We start from the raw sequence: 17919 nt of genomic DNA, 5'->3' as shown, positions 1-17919 counted from the left end.
CACCAGCACCTCCTGGGAGCTTGTTAGAAATGCAGATTCTCAGGCCCTACCCTGGTCAAACAGATCCAGAATCCCTGGGGGGCAGAGCCCAGGAGCTGGTTCAGTAAGATCCTGAGATGATCTCTATGCACAATCTGGTAGTCACAATCCGGTAGTCAACCCCTGCTTTTTAAGCTTCAGTGTTCATGCACGTTGACATGGATTCTGGGCTGCCCTCCCCATTTGGATCCAGTGCGGGCTGGGGCAGGCCTGAGCGTTTGTATTTCTAACAAGTTCCCAGGGGATGCTGATACTTCTGGTCTGAGTCAAGTGGCAAAGTCCTGACTCCAGAGCTAAGAGAGAGGGAAAGTGCCTAACACCAGGCCCTGGGAATTAGCCATTAAGAGTAGCTTTTGTTCAGAATATAAGGCACACTATTTATTTTAAAGCATTTGCAAGAAGAATCATTTCATTACTCTAGGAGCTAATGAACTCTTACCACCAGCCTCTCATGGACATAACCGCTGAACCATACAAAAGCAAGCATTTCATATGCAGATTCCCTTGCCCCCTCCCCCATCCCTGGAAAGCAGGGACTATGTCTTATTTCATTTTCCCTCATTCCTAGCATCCATCTGCTTAATAAATATTGGCTCAATGAATGAATGATATTTAAAGGCTGTCCCTACTCAAGAGCAAGAATCATTGGGGCACCTGGGTGGCTCAGTGGGTTGAAGCCTCTGCCTTCGGCTTGGGTCATGGTCTCAGGGTCCTGGGATCGAGTCCAGCATTGGGTTCTCTCTGCTCAGCAGGGAGCCTGCTTCCCCCTCTCTCTCTGCCTGCCTCTCTACTTGTGATCTCTCTCTGTCAAATAAATAAATAAAATCTTTTAAAAAAAGAAAAAAAAAGAATCATTATTTTCTTAGGGGGAAATGGGGGCAATTTTTCAAAGTGTGAGCTGTCTTTCCCTCAAACAGAAGTTTATAAGGTGGAACAAACCAGAATATGATCTTCCCTCCTAGCTGATGAGAAAAGCGAACAAAAGATGTAACTGAGGGCGGCAGTGTTTTATTCTGATTTCTACAGCTCTGATTAGTCAGAGGTGTTCTGATTAGCGGGAGTTCGTAGGAGCAGAGATGACAGATGACATGAAATTCACTTTTCATCTGACTCCCGTCCACGGAGCTACAGCCTAATATTTACTTGTTAGTTGTGGTTACTTTGCTACCTGAGCAAAACAATATCCAAACTATATAAATAATTTCCATAATAATATTATACAGATAATATAATAATAGTATATCAGAGGAACCAAGTAAACTATGCTACCATGACAAATTAAGTTAGGACTGCTGAGATCCTAGATGTTTCTGGAATGATCATTATTGGATATCCTGAAAGAATTATGACCACAAAAAGTATACAGCATATGGAAATTCCCAGTTTTTTAATTTTTAAAAATTTTCACTTAGTATCATTCCCAGGGGCACAAACATTTTCTTTCAGTGAGGTTAATTTGGGGGTTCACGAAAAGCTTAGACTTATGGGGTGATAAGAAAGAGTGGGGTTTACTTGAAGGGTTGCCAGATACAATGCAGGGCACCTAGTTATGTTTAATTCTAGATAAACAAATACTTTTCTCAGTGTAAGTACATCCTGAATATTGCAGGGAATTTCTCTGACATTCAAACGTGTCTGAGCACCCCACACTTTCATGCGCTAAATCTGGCCATGCTGGGTACATGAATCACAGTCAATGGCCTCTAGACAGAGCTTTGAGATTTGTACCTACCTTCCCCCCCGCCCACCCCCAGAGGTTGAGCCAAGAAGGTTATTCCAGCCCTGGAGTACAGCCATTAACACAGATTCAACTATATACAAATCATTTCTGTGCAAAGCACTTGCCCCACCAAAGTAGGAGGCTCTAATAAATGAGGAACATAATCCCTTCTTTGGATGCAAGGGATAGAGAAATTAAAGTCTACTTAACCTGCCATTCTTACATGAGTCCTTGCAATGGCCGGAAAGATACTGCTTCTGACTCTCCCCCTCAACTAATAAATCAAGCAGTCATTCAAATGTCATTTACTGGGTTTCAGCTCTGTTTCTGGAAGAATACTAGAAACATACAAAATAAGATTTTGCCTTCCAAAGAAGGAGAGACCCATGCAGAATTTAGGAAAATATTAAATGCTAAACTCCTGTAGCATTGCTGTGAAGTTCAGAAAAAAACAAGACCCACGATGAGCCAGAAGTACAAGCAAAGGTTCTCAGAATATGATGGGCATCGTGCTGGATGAATGATGCCTGAACAAGCAGACTGCAGAAACCACAGAGAAATCCTCACATGGCCTCTGCAATGTGTCTTAAGAAAAGTGGTTTAACTAACTTGTGGATGTTAAAACGCCATAGAAGAAAACATTCTGGCCCCAACAGCTGTTCCTAGGTACATTATTCCACCCTCACACTCTTTTAAGATATACAAAAACTGAGTTTCAAGTTTTAGCACAGGGTACCTAGGTTGTTTCCACAAGCGTCAGAGGAACATCCCCCCACACACGTCTGGGCACTCCCCACGTACCAGGCACTGCACCAGGAGTCCCAAGAGCGCTAGGCCAGCCCTCGTGGAGCTCACACAGGTGACCTTCCAGCTACAGCAAGGACACCACCCAGCCAAAGCCAGCCTTTCGCATATGTACCAGGAATCAGCCTCCTTGTAATGAGTGGTGACTCCTGGGAGTGACATGCTGACAGCCTCTTCTCCTACTCCCGCAAACACTGGAGGAATACAGCGTCAGCTTAGCATTTGCTCCTTCTGGTCGACCAGTCCTCCTCCACTGGGGTTTCTATTCCTCTCATTCCACTATTGCCACTAATGAGTGGTCCAGAACTGAGAGGAGTGATCCTGGTGTAAATTATAGCACCAAGAATAGGGTATTAAATAAGAGAGGTGAACTATTCACCATCGTGAACTGATGTTATACTTTTGCAAATAAAGCCTAATATTAGGTTCATTTTATTTTAAAAGCAGTTGCTCAACTGTTGGCATCTAAAGAATGTAAGTTACATGGAGGTGGGGATTTTTAACTCTTTTGTTCACTACCATTCCCCTGATGCCAAGAAAAGTGCAAAGGTGGTAAATACTTGCAATACACATTTGTTGAATGAAGGGATGGATGGATGGATGGATGAATATCAAGTGTTGGGTCAATTAAATGACCAGATCAGTTTTACCTGAACTTCTACTGTAAAGATCTCCTTTCTTATTCAGTCTTGAGCTTTTGAGCTTCAAGTCTTCACCTTTAGCTTCACTAAATTCAATTTTCTGGGGTTCCATGTGGTGCTTCAGATGATTAAGACTATTTTGAATTTTTATTCTCCCATCTATTATATTTACTGTCTCTCCCAACTTTGGGCCCTTTACATACTTTGTTGGTACACATCCATCCCATATGTCTTTTTTTTTTTTTTTTTTTTGAGAGAGAGAGAGAGAGCAAGAGAGTGCGCATGTGCAAGTGGAGAAGGGCAGAGAGGGAGGGAGAGAAAGAGTCTTAAAGCAGGCTCCACATCCAGCAGAGCTTGATATAGAACTAGACCTCACAACCTTGAGATCATTACTTGAGCTAAAATCAAGACTCGGAGACTTAACTGACTGAGGCACCTGAGTGCCCCTCAACCCATATGTCTTCATCCAAATTCCTCAAGTCTGAAATGGGAAGGTTACTCATCAGAGCTGCCCCCTGGTGTTATACCAGAGACCCCCATCAAGATAACCACGACACGAGTCAGCTGGCTTCCACTACTTTCAAGCTGTGAACCCAGCAGGACCATCATCGAGCTCATATTTTACCGTCTTATCCATAAGGAGACAATTAGATTCCTTGCTGAAATGGCACTCCTCAGTTTTACACACTACATAATACTATTTAAAAGGGAAATGGAACGTTTGGGAAGATTTGTTCTTAGTAAACCCATGGTGGCTCCTAGCAACCACTACAGTCTTTACTAAAGGATCACAAACCATCTGCTTAATTTACAGTTCCAGAATTGTGTTACGCAATGAAGTCAAACTTCCTGATCTATACATCTCACACCCTACCTGTTTTATGTTTGGAAAATTTGCCAACATCTCTTATATTCTTTTCTCAAGCATTTCAACTGTGACTCTTTTGTGATAAATGCAATTTCCTTAGTCTTCAGGGGTATGAGACATTGAACTCTAGGGACGAATTAATGTTACAATTTCTGGAGGCCCTATTTAGATCACTATTTTATATGTACCATTTACTGAATGTTAACGATAGGCACACCACAGACACATTGCTGGTTCAGTTCCAGACCGCCATGACATAGTGAATATCACAACAAAAAAAGTCAAATGAATTTTTTTGGTTTCCCAATACACATAAAAGTTAAGTTGATACTATATTGCAATTCGGTAAGTATGCAATAGCATTATGTCTAAAAAAACAATGTACATACATTAGTTTAAAAAATATATACTTTATTGCTGGGGTGCCTGGCTGGCTCAGTCAGTAAAGCGTGCAAATTTTACCGTAGGGTGGTGAGTTCAAGCCCCATGTTGGGCCTAGAGTTTACTTAAAAAACATGTGATTGCTAAAAAATGCTAACCATAGTCTGAGCTTTCAGCAAGTCATAAACTTTTTGCTAGTCCAGGGTCTCAACTCAGTGTTAATGGCTGCTGACTGATCAGGGTGGAGTTTACTGAAGGCTGGGTTCACTGTAGTAATTTCTTAAAATAAAACAACAAAGAAGTTTGCTGTGATTGACTCTTCATTTCATGGACAATTTCTCCGTAGCATGTGAAGCTGTTTGATAGCATTTTACCCAGGGCAGAACTTCTTTTGAAAGTGGAATCAGTCTTCTCAAACCTTGCTGTTGCTGTTGCTGTTGCTTTACCAACTAGGTTCATAGAATATTCTCAATCCTTTGTCGTCATTTCAATAATCCTCACAGCATGTTCCCTAGGAGTCGATTCCAACTCAAGGAACAAGTATTTTCTTTGCTCACCCATAAGAAGCAAATCCTCATCTGTGAAAATTTTATCGTAAAATTGATGTGATTCAGGCACATCTTCAGGCTTCACTTCAGATTCTGGTTCTCTTGCTATTTCCACCATATCTGCAGTGACCTCTTCCACCAATCAATGTCTTGAGCCCCTCAAAATTACTCAAGACAGTTAAAATCACTTCTGCCAAACTCCTGTTCATGTTGATACTTCGACCTCTTCCCACAATCAGGAATGTTCTTCATGGCATTTAGAATGGTGAATCCTTTCCAGAAGGTTTCCCATTTACTTTGTCCAAATCCATCAGAGGAATCACTATTTATGGCAGCTACAGCCTTAAAAAAATTTTTCTTAAATAACAAGACTTCAAAGTCAAAACGACTCCTTGATCCCAGGACTGCAGGAAGGATGTTACATTAACAAGCATGAAAACACCATTCATCTCATCGGACATCACCGTCAGAGCTCTGGGGTGACCAGGAGCATAGTCAATGGGCAGTCACATTTTGAAAGGAATCCTTTGGGCAGGTCGTAAGAGCAGGATTAAAATATTTCATACACCATGTTATAAACAAATATGCTGTCATCCAGGCTTTGTTGTTCCACCGAAAGAACACAGAGTAGATTCAGGGTACTTCTTAAAGGCTCTAGATTTTCGGAATGGTAAGGGAGTGCTGGCTTCATGCTAAAGTCACGAGTTGCACTGGCCCCTAACAAGAGAGTTAGCCTGTCCTTTGAAGCTTTGAAGCTGGGCACTGATTTGTCCTCTCTAGCTATGACTGTCCTAGATGGTATCTTCTTCCAATAGAAGGCTACTTCATCCCCATTGAAAATCTATTGTGTAGTATAACCTCCTTCATTAATTATCTCAGTGGGATCTCCTGGAGAATTGCTGTGGCTTCTACACCTGCTCTTGTGGAGATGACCTCTCTCATTAAGTGTCACGACACAACCTCTACTAACCTCAGACTTTTCTTCCTCACCTCTCTCGGCCTTCCCAGAATTGAAGAGAGTCAGGACCCTGCTCTGCATGAGGCTTTGGCTTAAGGGAATGTTGTGGCTGGCTTGGCTGGCTTATTCTTCTATCCAAACCACTAAACCTCTCCCCACATCAACAATTAGTCTCTTTTGCTTTCTTAGCAGTTACGTGTTCACTGGAGTAGCACCTTTAATTTCATTCGGGAACTTTTACTTTCCATTTGCAACTTGCCTAATTGTTTGGCCCAAGAGACCTAGCTTTTAGACTATCTCGGCTTCTGGCTTCACTTCCTGACTGAGTTTAATCATTTCTAGCTTTTGATTTACAGTGAGACATGAGTGATTCTTCTTTTCATTTGAAACCTTAGAGGCCATTCTATGATTATTAATTGACCTAACTTCTATACTACTGTGTCTCATGGGATAGGAAGGCCCAAGGAGAAGGAGAGAGGTGGGGGAAGGGCAAGTCAAGAGCATAGCTATCAGAACACGCACAACAATGAAGTTTGCCATCTTGTTTGGTGTGATTTGCGGTGCCAAAACAATTACAATAGTAACAACAAAGAGCACTGATCACAAATCACCATAACAAATAAAATAATAATGAAAAAGATCGAAATACTGCAGAATTACCAAAATATGACACAGAGACATGAAGTGAGCAAATGCTGTTGGAAAAAATTATACTGGTAGACTTTCTCAATACACAGTTGCCATAAGCCTTCAATTTTGTTAACAAGAAACAAACAGAAAACACAATAATTGAAAAATGTAATAAAATGAGGTATGCCCTGGGACACCATGGTGGCTTAGTCCATTGAGTATGTAACTCCTGATCCCAGAGTTGTGAGTTCAAGCCCTGTGTTGGGCTCCATGAAAAATGAGATGTGCCTGTATGTATCAAGACCATACTAAGTATTTTTCATTATGTTGTTATGTTGTTTTCATTATTTTTCAATCCTATGAAGCAGCTCTCCATGAGATAATAGAAAATATATATTGGTCTCTGCCCCTGGTTACTGGCAGAGCTCCTGAAATCCTTGTAATTTCCTAAGTGATAAGAACACTAGAAACATCTCTTGTTCTAATATTTGGTCTTTGACCCCATCCCTGACACAGGGTTTCTAAAACTTATAAATTTCTGGGTGATAAGAGTGCCTATTATTTGTTCTAATGAAACTATCTGAGTGGGTTCCTGGATGGGTCCTTGGTGAGGGCTGGTCACTGGAAAACCCAAGTCATGATTAGAATTTTCATCCTGACCCCCACTTTTCTGGAGAGGGGAGAAGGGCTTAAAAACATTTAGTGATCCATAGTACCTACATGACGAAACTTTCATGATACCTCCAAAGTACAGGGTTCAGAGAGCTTCCAGGTGGGCAAACATATCCATACCAGGAGGGTGACACCCCCCAAACCCACAAAGACAGAAGGTTCTATGCTTGGGATACTCCCAGACCTTACCCTGTGTATCTCTTCATCTGGCTGTTCATCTGTGTCCTTTCCCATATCCCTTAATAAACTGGTAAACTGCTCTCTGAGTTCTATGAGCCACTCTAGCAAATTAATCGAACTTGAGGAGGAAGTCATTGAAACCTCCACTCTCAAGCTGGTTGGTCAGAAACACAAATGACAACCTGGGCTTGCAACTGGCATCTCAAGTGTGTTGGTGTGCTGGAGGCAGTGCTGAGGGACTGAGCCCTTAGCCTGTGGGATCTCACTCTACCTCTGGAAGATGGGGTTAGAACTGAGTTAAACTGTAGGACACCCGGATGGTGTCCAAGAATTGCTTGATGGGGACAGGGGGGAACCCACACATACTTAGCGGCCAGGAGTGGACTTCTGCAGTGTTCTGTGTAAGTAAAAAAAGAAGATGCATAGGGAGGAAACACACAATAGGGAAGAACTGGGGTTTTCCCTAAACAGAAGAGAGTTAAATGGAAAAACTTAGTTCAGTCTATTATTCCTCCCACTTATAAAAGAGGAAAACTAAGACTCTAAGACACGAAGTATGTATTCCAAGGTCACACAACTGGGAATTAGAATTGCTAAGAATCTAACTCCCAAGCCCATGTTAAAGTATTTATACTATAACTTTCTGTTAACTGAGTTATAATGAGAATATAGAGGAGTGCACATAAATTCAGTTATTTGTATGAAATCATGACTCCAAAAGTCAGGGTGTTAAATTTCACAGCTAACGATATAATAATATCTATGTCTGGGAGTGCAGAGATTTGAACTATCCTGAAATCTAGTGGAAGTTCTCAAGATACTTGGTTATAAATATTCCGACAGATGAAATCCCAGTGGGTCAAAGTGAACCAGAGGAAGAGATATTCAGAAGCAGAAGGAGTAGTTAGGAGCCCAGACATCACAGCTAGAAAGGGCCTAGGGGCGCCTGGATGTCCCAGTCATTGAGTGACTGACCCTTGGTTTTGGTTCAAGTCATGATCTCATGGGTCGTGGGATGAAGCCCCGTTGGGCTCTGCACCCAATAGGGAATCTGCTTAAAGATTCTTTTCCTCTGCCCCTCCCCCAACTCACATGCTTGTATTCTCTCTGTCTCTCTCTAATAAATACATAAATATTTTTTAAAAAGAAAGAAAGGGCCTTTCATCAGCTGCAATCTGCCAGTGTCATCAAAAGGAAGAATGAGGGCGCCTGGGTGGCTCAGTGGGTTAAGCCGCTGCCTTCGGCTCAGGTCATGATCTCAGGGTCCTGGGATCGAGGCCCGCATCGGGCTCTCTGCTCAGCAGGGAGCCTGCTTCCCTCTCTCTCTCTCTCTCTCTGCCTGCCTCTCTATCTACTTGTGATCTCTCTCTGTCAAATAAATAAATAAAATCTTTAAAAAAAAAAAGGAAGAATGAAATGGACAGAGAGAAGAGGCAGGGATGTCAGCTACAAGCAAATGGAAAACCAAGATGCCATTAACCTTGCATAGCTTATATAGCTAAATCCTGTAGTTCGGCATTCAGTCTTTCTAAAATATGGCCAAGAGGACCTCCATACATAAGGAATGTTTATCCCCAAGCAACAGAACTCTCTAAAATGTTCATATTTCAAAGGAACAATGTCACTAAAAACAACTTTAGATGATGAAAATAACTTCTCTTAATTTTTATCACTTACCATCTACAAAAACCAAAGTAAACTTCAGCTGATACATCTGTGTACAGAAGGTAGATGGTTTACACAGGAATCTATGCTAAAGTCTCCATAATTCCCAATAAAAGACGGATGAGCTGAATAGAGGAAAGTGGGCTCAGGCTGGGGGAGAGGGGAAGGAGAGAGAGAGGCTGAACGGGAACATAGCATATATGGCACTGATGCAGATGCCAGTGTGCATGGTAACTGACAGCCAAGCAAGAAATCCCCAGAAAGAGCCAGGAAAACATTTTAAAGTTAATTCATGCAACAAATCGTACCAAGCACACAAGTCGGCCCCGTTCCAAAGCCCCCAAGCTGGAGGGAACATCAGGACCCAGAGAACAGGCACTCTATTGAACACACATGCCTTTTTGAAACAGCCATGCCGTTTCTCCCTCCAGTTAATTCTCCACAGTTCAAGGATCCCCGAATTCTGAACTCCATGTAAAACAAGGAATGTAGGAAAAAAACAGAAGAGGAAAGAAAGGGACGTTCAGCATATTTCACTTTCTCTCAGCCTATCATAGCTCATTGATCTGGAGGGGGAGATTGTGGAGATGATGAGTATTATGAGAATTATCAGAAGAAGGAAAAGGAAACAAAACATCTTTCCTTTGTGTGGTCATTGGAAATGTCGCTTACCTATTTAGATGAAACTGGAGGATAAGAGATGAACAGGAGACAAGGTGATGACCCGTGACTACAGAGGGGAAGATGGGAGGACCTGATCTCCCTGCAAGGACTCGAGACAGAAGTTACATCACTGAGCTGGGACTGACTTCCTGTCCTCCTCTCTCAACACTTCCCCGTTAATTGAACAGTCAGGAAAAGGCACTGCTCAGGTGAAATCCAATCCCCTCTTTCAGACAAAGATGGCAAAGGACTAGCTCTTTCACTATCTGCCACATTGTTCTTAACCGTCTGGAAAATTTAATTGTTATTCACAAAAAAAAGATGCTATGGTTCTCTGGCATGGCAAATTGCCTCAAAAACATTCATATATTCTGATGTCTTGGCAAACACTCTTGTTTGTCTAAGCAAACACTATGCGTTTGGGAAATAAAGCAAACCATTTCCTCCTTTCCTGGGTCAGATGATCTCCACCCCTCCCCCAGTTTTAAGTGGTACAGGAAATAATGCTGAGAAAATCAGGATCCAGTCAGTCACAAGGGAAAGTGGTAGAGTTGAAATATTTGCCAGATGGTATTAAAAAATAATACCTTTCCTTTTTATAACTTAACAGGCACATTCACAGATGTTACCTCATTTCCTTCTCACAACAACTCCATGAAGTTGGCATTATTATTCCTATTTTATAGATGATCACTCCTAGTTTATAACTACTTAATTGTTCTCCCTCCCTCCCTTGCTCTTGCATGCTGTCTCCTGAGCCATCAGTCCACAAAACAGAAGTGATCAAACTTCTTGGCTTGAAATCCTTCCAAAGCTCCTCGCAGGCCACGATAAATTCCAAATGACTTGACATGACTTGAAGGTCCCCATTGCTTGGTCCTCACCTGCCCCTCCCATCTTCAGCCATTGCCCCGCATCAAAACTTTCCTGGCCCCCAGGCAGCTCTTGCACACCTGTTCACACCTTCTTCTCTGACCACATAGGTATGTATGCTCACCCGTCTCGTATCTTCTCACCAAATCACACATCCTCCGAGACTCTGATCATCCCCTGAGAACCCTTTTCTATTCGTCACCTCTTATAGGACGGATCCCCTCTCTTCTGGGCCAACCCGGTTCTTTTGTCACTTAGTTGTTGTACTCCATTGTATCCATCCATTCGCATGTGCATGCGTGCACATATTTAGATGGTTTTATATGCAGAGAAAGAAAGTCTGGAAGGATACATGTTGAACCAGTAATTAATACCTCAAAAAGTGTGCTGGTGGGGGGAGGATTTTCACCTTGCAGTTTTTCTGAAATGGAGTTCATCTGAACCCCCCAAAAAAACAGAGAAAAATGATTCAAGTGACTATTTTCTCAGTTCTCCCAAGGAAGGGACCATGCCAGTTGCATAGGACAGAAAGTTAGCTCAGTATACAGCACGAATGCCTTAGGGCATTAGGGCTCGCTCCTCTCAAGGAAACCAAGCAGAGAAAGGGTTGCCATACTGCTCTACTGCCAGATTTTTACAAAGAGGTGCTTTTTAAAAAGTTGTTGATCAAAATCATTAACACCTGGTGCACCAAAATATATCCAGAACGCTGGACACAAAGAAATAGATATGAATTAGTCTAACACTCAAGAAATCAAGAGAATGGGTTGGGTTTCAGTTCTGAAACATCTAACTGCAGGATTTTAGACAGGTCATTAGATACTTTCCAACTTAATTTCCTCATCTCTTAAATGAATATTAAAGTATGTGGTCTCATTATCTATCAATAGAAACACACACCTGCTTAGAGGTAAAATATGATATATATACACAAGTACATATACTATATACAGAGAGAGATGTTTCCTATTAAGAATATAGGTCGGGGCACCTGAATGGCTCAGTTGGCTGAGTGGTGGATCCTCAGTTTTGGCTCAGGTCATGATCTTGGTGTCCTGGGATGGAGCCCAGCGTCGGGCTCCACATTCACCTCGGAGTCTACCAGGGATTTTCTCCTCTGCTCATCCCCCACACTCGTGTGCACGCTCTCTCTCTCTCTCTTCTCGTGAATAAAATAAATAAGTAAATCATTAAAAAAAAAAATCAAGAAAAGAAAATAGAAAAGAATACAGGCTGCGTCAGTAAAGACCAAAATCCAAAGCTTCAAATCATCTCCATGTGCTGCCAGCAGATGGAGCTGTAATCAATGGGAGACTAAGGAGCAAAGACTAGTAAGGAAATCAACTACATCTTAAGCATGCAAGGCAGTTTTGTTGTTGTTCTTGTTAAGGAGTAAGTACCACATGTGATAAGTCTCATTGTGAACTAAGTTTTGCTTTGAATTCTTAAAAACAAACAAACAAACAGATAAACAAACAACAATTAAAACCCTTGTGTGCAGCTGATGATGTTTTTTTAAAAAATGCATCTCAGGAGGCCTTAGCACAATGTAGAATACACAGGGTAGGGGGGCCTGGCCCCCATTCCCTGACACCTGGCAGGGTGGGAGTCTGTAATGGCACCCTGTCTGGGAGGGTGGCTCTGTCCCTAGGGGATGCAACACTGGTCATGTCACTTTCCAGGGTCTCAGCTTTCTCATCTAGAAGTTAGCTTGTCAAATGGGATCCTCTCTGAGGTCCTCTCTAACAATCAATGAATTTAAAATTACAATGAGGCAGAGTGTACTGAAGTATGTAGGGGCCCCCAAAGCTTGAATTTAAACCAATATTCGGGGTTCTCTAGGATAGTGTTAGCAGCTCAGAAGCGTGGATGACAACACATGCTTCAACAGCCTCTTCTGCATGGGTTAAGCTTGTCAGTTAGACCTGGAATCGAATGTCTTGAGATAGGAAGCCACTTCCATGGAAAAGACCTCCTTTCCCTGCTTCCATAGCCAGCCTCTACAATGCCACAGACCAAGAAAGAAATGGCCAACTAATTTGCTTGTGTCTAGAACAGCTCCAGAAGACCTGGTTGAGGTCTGGTGGCCTTTAATCCAAAAGAGAAATAAGTTAGGTCCATCCAAATCAGTGTGCAAAGCCCAGTGCTTGGCATATACTAGCATTCCATAAATGTTCTGAAGAATGAATAAATGAATGAACAGAATTAGGAATCCTGGCCTTCCTAAAGTCTTACATACCAAAGACATTCAAAAGCTGGATACCTGACTGGAAAGAAAGAAAGAAAGAAAGAAAGAAAGAAAGAAAGAAAGAAAGAAAGGTTAAAAGGATCGACTTTATGCTTCTTTCCTACTCCTATTAGCAGCCAGGAGAAGTTACATTGGGTCTCAAAATCGGCTGTATGTTCAAATTACCTGAGGAGTTTGAAAACATACTGACCCCCAGGTCCACACCCAGGTCCACCCCAAGAGACCTAGGACATGGATCAGGATTTTGTAAGCCTCCCAAGAGATTCGGATGCAACATTTGAGACCCAATGGCAAATTACCGAGTTAGCAATAAAAACCTTGGCGTGCTACACAAGAATTGCCCACTACATATCTGGGAGATGCTAATACCACAGTCTTCGTGTCCATTTCAGATTTTCTGGGCTGAATACATTTACTTCACAATGGGTCCAATTTAAAGGCAAGGTCGCCTGAGGATAAAGGTTCAAGTCTACTTGGCCAACACATTATTAGCACTCTTGGGAAAAGAGTACAAAAAACAAGCAAATCACCCAGTTAACTGTAACATTGGTTTCTGATATTTCTCAATCACTAACACTAAGACATTTAAGGGAATGTTGTCATTTCTTTCTCCTGATTTTTGGGAACCTTTTGTCAAAGGGAAATCTGTATTTTCTAGATGTTTCAACATGAGACTGGGGGTCTGGAGTCTTGAAGAATGTCAAGGGGCTCTCCTGTCTCAGAACAGAGATGAGACCGTGTAACTTTGATTTACTAGGTCCGCTGATGTGAAAATGCAGCGTGCCCAGGTGTTCCGAGGTCACTGCCGATGATAATGCAAATTCAGAAGCCACACCCATACGCAATTCTTCTGACATGTAAGCAAGCTTCTCGGGCCTGGACACCTCTCTGCAGCTTCATGACACACAGTCTGCATCCCAGACGGAAGACTCTGGGCTGGGATTCAAGAGGCATTTTAGATGCTTACAGCTCTGAACCTTAGGATTTATATGAGCAAAAATGAACAAGGACCAAAACGATGTGCTGGAATCTTGGGGGGATGCATCATTCCCTTTTTTCTTCCCTAGCATGAAAGCCCCATGCTTTCCCCAAGCCAATCCCCACAGTGAGGATCCTGGATCTCTCCACTTGAACCCAGGACCATGCCGAGACCGTAGGTGCCCTACCTAGCAGGCTCCAAGGCATGGTCCCAACACAGGCACAGACCTTCTTGCTGACATGGGGACCCAGGGGTGCCACCCATTGCACCTCTGCCTCTGCCTGCTCCAGATAACAAAGCATCTGAGGCCCGGTGAGCATCTCACTAAGCCTGCTAGCATACCCTGCCATTTAATCACATGGTGAGAAGCAAACTGGAAAAGAAAAAGATGGGGTGGGAAAGAGGAAGAAGCAAAATAGAAAAGGAGGGAAGTCTTCCATGCATACTAGATACATACATACAAACATACTAGATACAACCATCTAGTATCCATATTCAGACTTCTGAAGGGTTGAATGTGTACAGTAAAGCATTCCTTGCTCTTCTATGAAAGTACCCATGTTCAGAGATAATAGTGAATTGAGCATTCATCAGTTTTTTCCCATCAGTAATTAATGCTGTCACATAATCTCTTCATATCAGACCCTGGCTTCACAAAATCAGGTGCATTCAAATAGAAAACACCACTTTCTCCAAGTACTCACACTTTGGAAATCCCTAAAAGTGTCTGTGGTTGGTTGTGTACAATATACACATTTTATTTTTTACTTTTTTAAAGATTTACCTTATTTTAGAGAGAGAGAGAGCATGCATGCAAGTGGGGGAAGAGGCAGAGGGAGAGAATTTTCAGGCAGACTGAGCACAGAGCCCCACGCGGGGCTTGATCCTATGACTTGAGATCATGACCTGAGCCAAAACCAAGAGTTGGAAGCTCAACAGACTGAGCCACCCAGGTGCCCCATCGTATGCATTTTAAAAACACAGAGATCATCTCTGTGAGTGTAGCTAGTAAAGGCGACTCTGCCTTCTTCCTTGAAAAAGCAAGAGCCATCTCTTCATCACTAAAATTGGAGTCACGATTAGGAAGAACAGCATGTTTTGCTTTGTCGATGGTTTTTTAAAAGGTCTGTGATATACACATCACCTTTCCAGCTTACAGTTTTATGGGAGATGGATGTTAAATGCTGAGGCAGTTCAGAATTTATAGTTTTATTATGTCCTACTCATAAAAGATTATAAAAACCCAAGGGACGTTAGTTCCTAAGAAACTTCCCAGGGTGAGCTCCAGGGCTATGTGCAAATTCTCAGGAATGATAGTCCTAATTGATGATCGTGAATAAACCAGTTGCCAGATCACCCAGCTGTCTCTTCCCGTAATTGCCAAGGGAATTAAGGACAGCAATTGCACCATGAGGGATGGGGGGGGACGGGAGAGATACAGCCACGTGGATTATCCCTGCAGATGACACCAAGGTAGCCAGTAAGGGGAGGATGGCAGTGGCCACACAGCAGAGCAGCCAATGTGTTCACAGCTGGTGAACCACAGAGCGGGGAGGGCTGGGCCAAGCTCGGATCATTCACAAGCCACCGGGGGCATCTGAGGTGATCCTGCTTTATTTTCAGATCAAGGCACAGAGAGATTTTACCTCCAAGCACCAGAGTGTATTAGTGCAACGGCTAGACTTCACTGAGGTCACTTTTGGCTGGTGCTTTTCAATCTGGTTTCCCCTGGAGCCTCCAGGTTCTCAATAAACATTTTAGAAACTGCAGTGAAACAGCACTAACTGCACAGGCTCAGGGGTAAGAGATACCAGATGTGAAACGGCAGCAGAGAGCAGAGAACAGAGAATGCTGCCATGTTCGCACGTGTCCTCACTGACAGGATTCGTAGTAAGGTTATTCCAAAACTAAACTAAGAAATTCACTCGGATAAAATACAACACCTCTGACCTGTTTATGTTTGGGGGTTCTAAGAAAGAATTTACTTTTTAAAAGGGTTGTGCTACGAACAAATGAAGATGGAAAGAAAACAAAACAGGGGGGAAAAGGGAAGGAGACAGGAAACCAATCTAGTAAACAATGGGGAAGTGAAGTGAATCACTTCATCCCAGAAGAATACTATGAATATACTTTCAGACACAAAAGGAAGTCCTGCCGCTCAGAAAGTTATTCCTGAAGATACTAATGTATTTTTTCTTCCACAATCTTTGGCGTCTTTAAGTTGGTTTTTTTTTTTTTTTTTTTAAGTTAGGTTAAAATCAGGAAGAAACTGCCCTCTTGTTTTTCTTTTTAAGATAATTTGTTTATTTGAGAGAGAGAGAGAGAGAGCACGAGCACAAGCAGCAGGAGAGGCAGAGGGAGAGGGAGAAGCAGACACCCCATAGAGCAAGGAGCCCAATGACATGGGGCTCAATCCCTGGACCCTGGGGTCATGACCAGAACCAAAGGTCGATGCTTACCCAACTGAGCCATCCAGGTGCCCGCTGTCATACCCTATGAATGGCATACCATGTGCTTCCCCAGGGAGGAACAAATAAATACAATTTATTTTTTTTTTTAAGAAATGAGGAAGAAACTAGCAATGCAATAGTAGGGACAGGTAGGATGGTAAGGGGAGAAATCATTACACACATGCACACGCACAGGCACACGCACATGCATATGCAAACATACACATACACAGTTTGGAGGCCACTGTCCTCAAGCTCACAGGGTAGGGTCTACAGGATTGGAGGTCCTCACAGAGGCTGGGGAACACTGCGTAATCCACTCTGCAGGCAGAGAACCTGGCAGAATGATTTATCACAGGGAAAGGGTGCCAAGAACACTTGAGGGGCACAGAGACAGAAAGAATAAGGGCGTGTGTGGAGGAAGGAGCAAAGCGTGTGCCTCCTGAAAAGCACACACAAGCCGGAGTCAGGATTACTTCCCAGTCTGCTGGTGCAAAAGCAGAAGGCAGTCGAAGGCCCCGCGTGGATGGGTGCTGCTAGATTTCAGGAGCGTTAGGGGGTGGCAGGCTCTACTTGAGGGAATGAAGACTGGCAGTTCCAGTATCTTGCAGTAAGGAGGTGGAGTTAGAAGAACCATCTGGTGGTTTTTCCTCTTTTCTGTGCGTGTGTTGTTTTTTTTTCTCTCTCTCTCTTTTTTTTTCTTTCTTGGGAGGGTGAGGAATGGGGCTGCTGGTGGATGTCGCATGTGGAGGTCTAACATGGTTTGATGATGAATAAACATGGAGAAGATCTGCTTCATAAGACAGCCCACCCGATGTCATGAGGGCCACTATTGCACGATGGTGGAAGCATGTGGAGGGAGAAACACGACTTCTCACTAGCACCACGGTCCCTTTCCAAGCTCACTGCATTCCTTGGTGGAGAATCCTGGCACATTATTTGCAGAAAGCTTGGATAAAATTCACAGTCCTAGATTTCATAAAACATTGAGAGAGTACCTACAAGAGCCAGACGTGAGGCTAAGGAACTGGGGGACATAAAGACAAATAAAACACAGTCCCTGAAACCCAGCAGCTCTCAGGCCAGTGCGGGAAAACAGATGTGCTTCTAAACATCACGATACAGCACAACCAATGCCCTTTCAGGAAGCTGGCCGTGAGCTACGGAAACACAGCCTGGGTCTGGGCACTCTGGCACGGCTACATCCCAGGAGCCAACAGTACTCTGGGTTTCAGCAACTTTGAAAAGGGGAAGACAAAGAAAAGAGCATTCCAGAGGGAAGGAACAGCATTTTCAAAGACATAAAAGGTTGAGGTAAACTGTGCTGGGACATAAGAGTCCTCAGGTAGGTGGGGTTCAGGGGAGATGTGTCGAGGAGGGTCCACTGGGGACGTGACGAGGGGCTTTGGTGCCGAGTTCAACATTATGGGTTTTAGGCAAAAGGAACTAAGAAGCAGTTTGCAAGTGTCAAGATCCAGCTCTGAAAAAAAGGAAATAAGAATGTTTTGTTTTGCAGGCATATTTAGAGTGAGCAATGTGAAAGAGTTCCTTAGAAACCATGCTTGATGCCCTACCCCAACTCTCGTACAAATGACCTAAC

At 43.0% G+C, this 17919-nt stretch overlaps 1 protein-coding gene across 3 annotated transcripts in view; it reads right to left on the bottom strand.

Annotated features, from left to right (window-relative positions):
* The window catches only part of CAMK1D (calcium/calmodulin dependent protein kinase ID), a 436223-nt gene that overhangs the window by 165262 nt on the left and 253042 nt on the right, over positions 1–17919 (bottom strand). The gene's annotated exons all lie outside the window — the stretch shown is intronic.

The sequence above is a fragment of the Mustela erminea genome, chromosome 6 (genome assembly GCF_009829155.1).
Source record: "Mustela erminea isolate mMusErm1 chromosome 6, mMusErm1.Pri, whole genome shotgun sequence".
NCBI classification, from domain to species: Eukaryota; Metazoa; Chordata; class Mammalia; order Carnivora; family Mustelidae; genus Mustela; species Mustela erminea.
The sequence above is the reverse complement of the archived record's forward strand: the minus strand, read 5'-3'. Positions and strand labels throughout refer to the sequence as shown.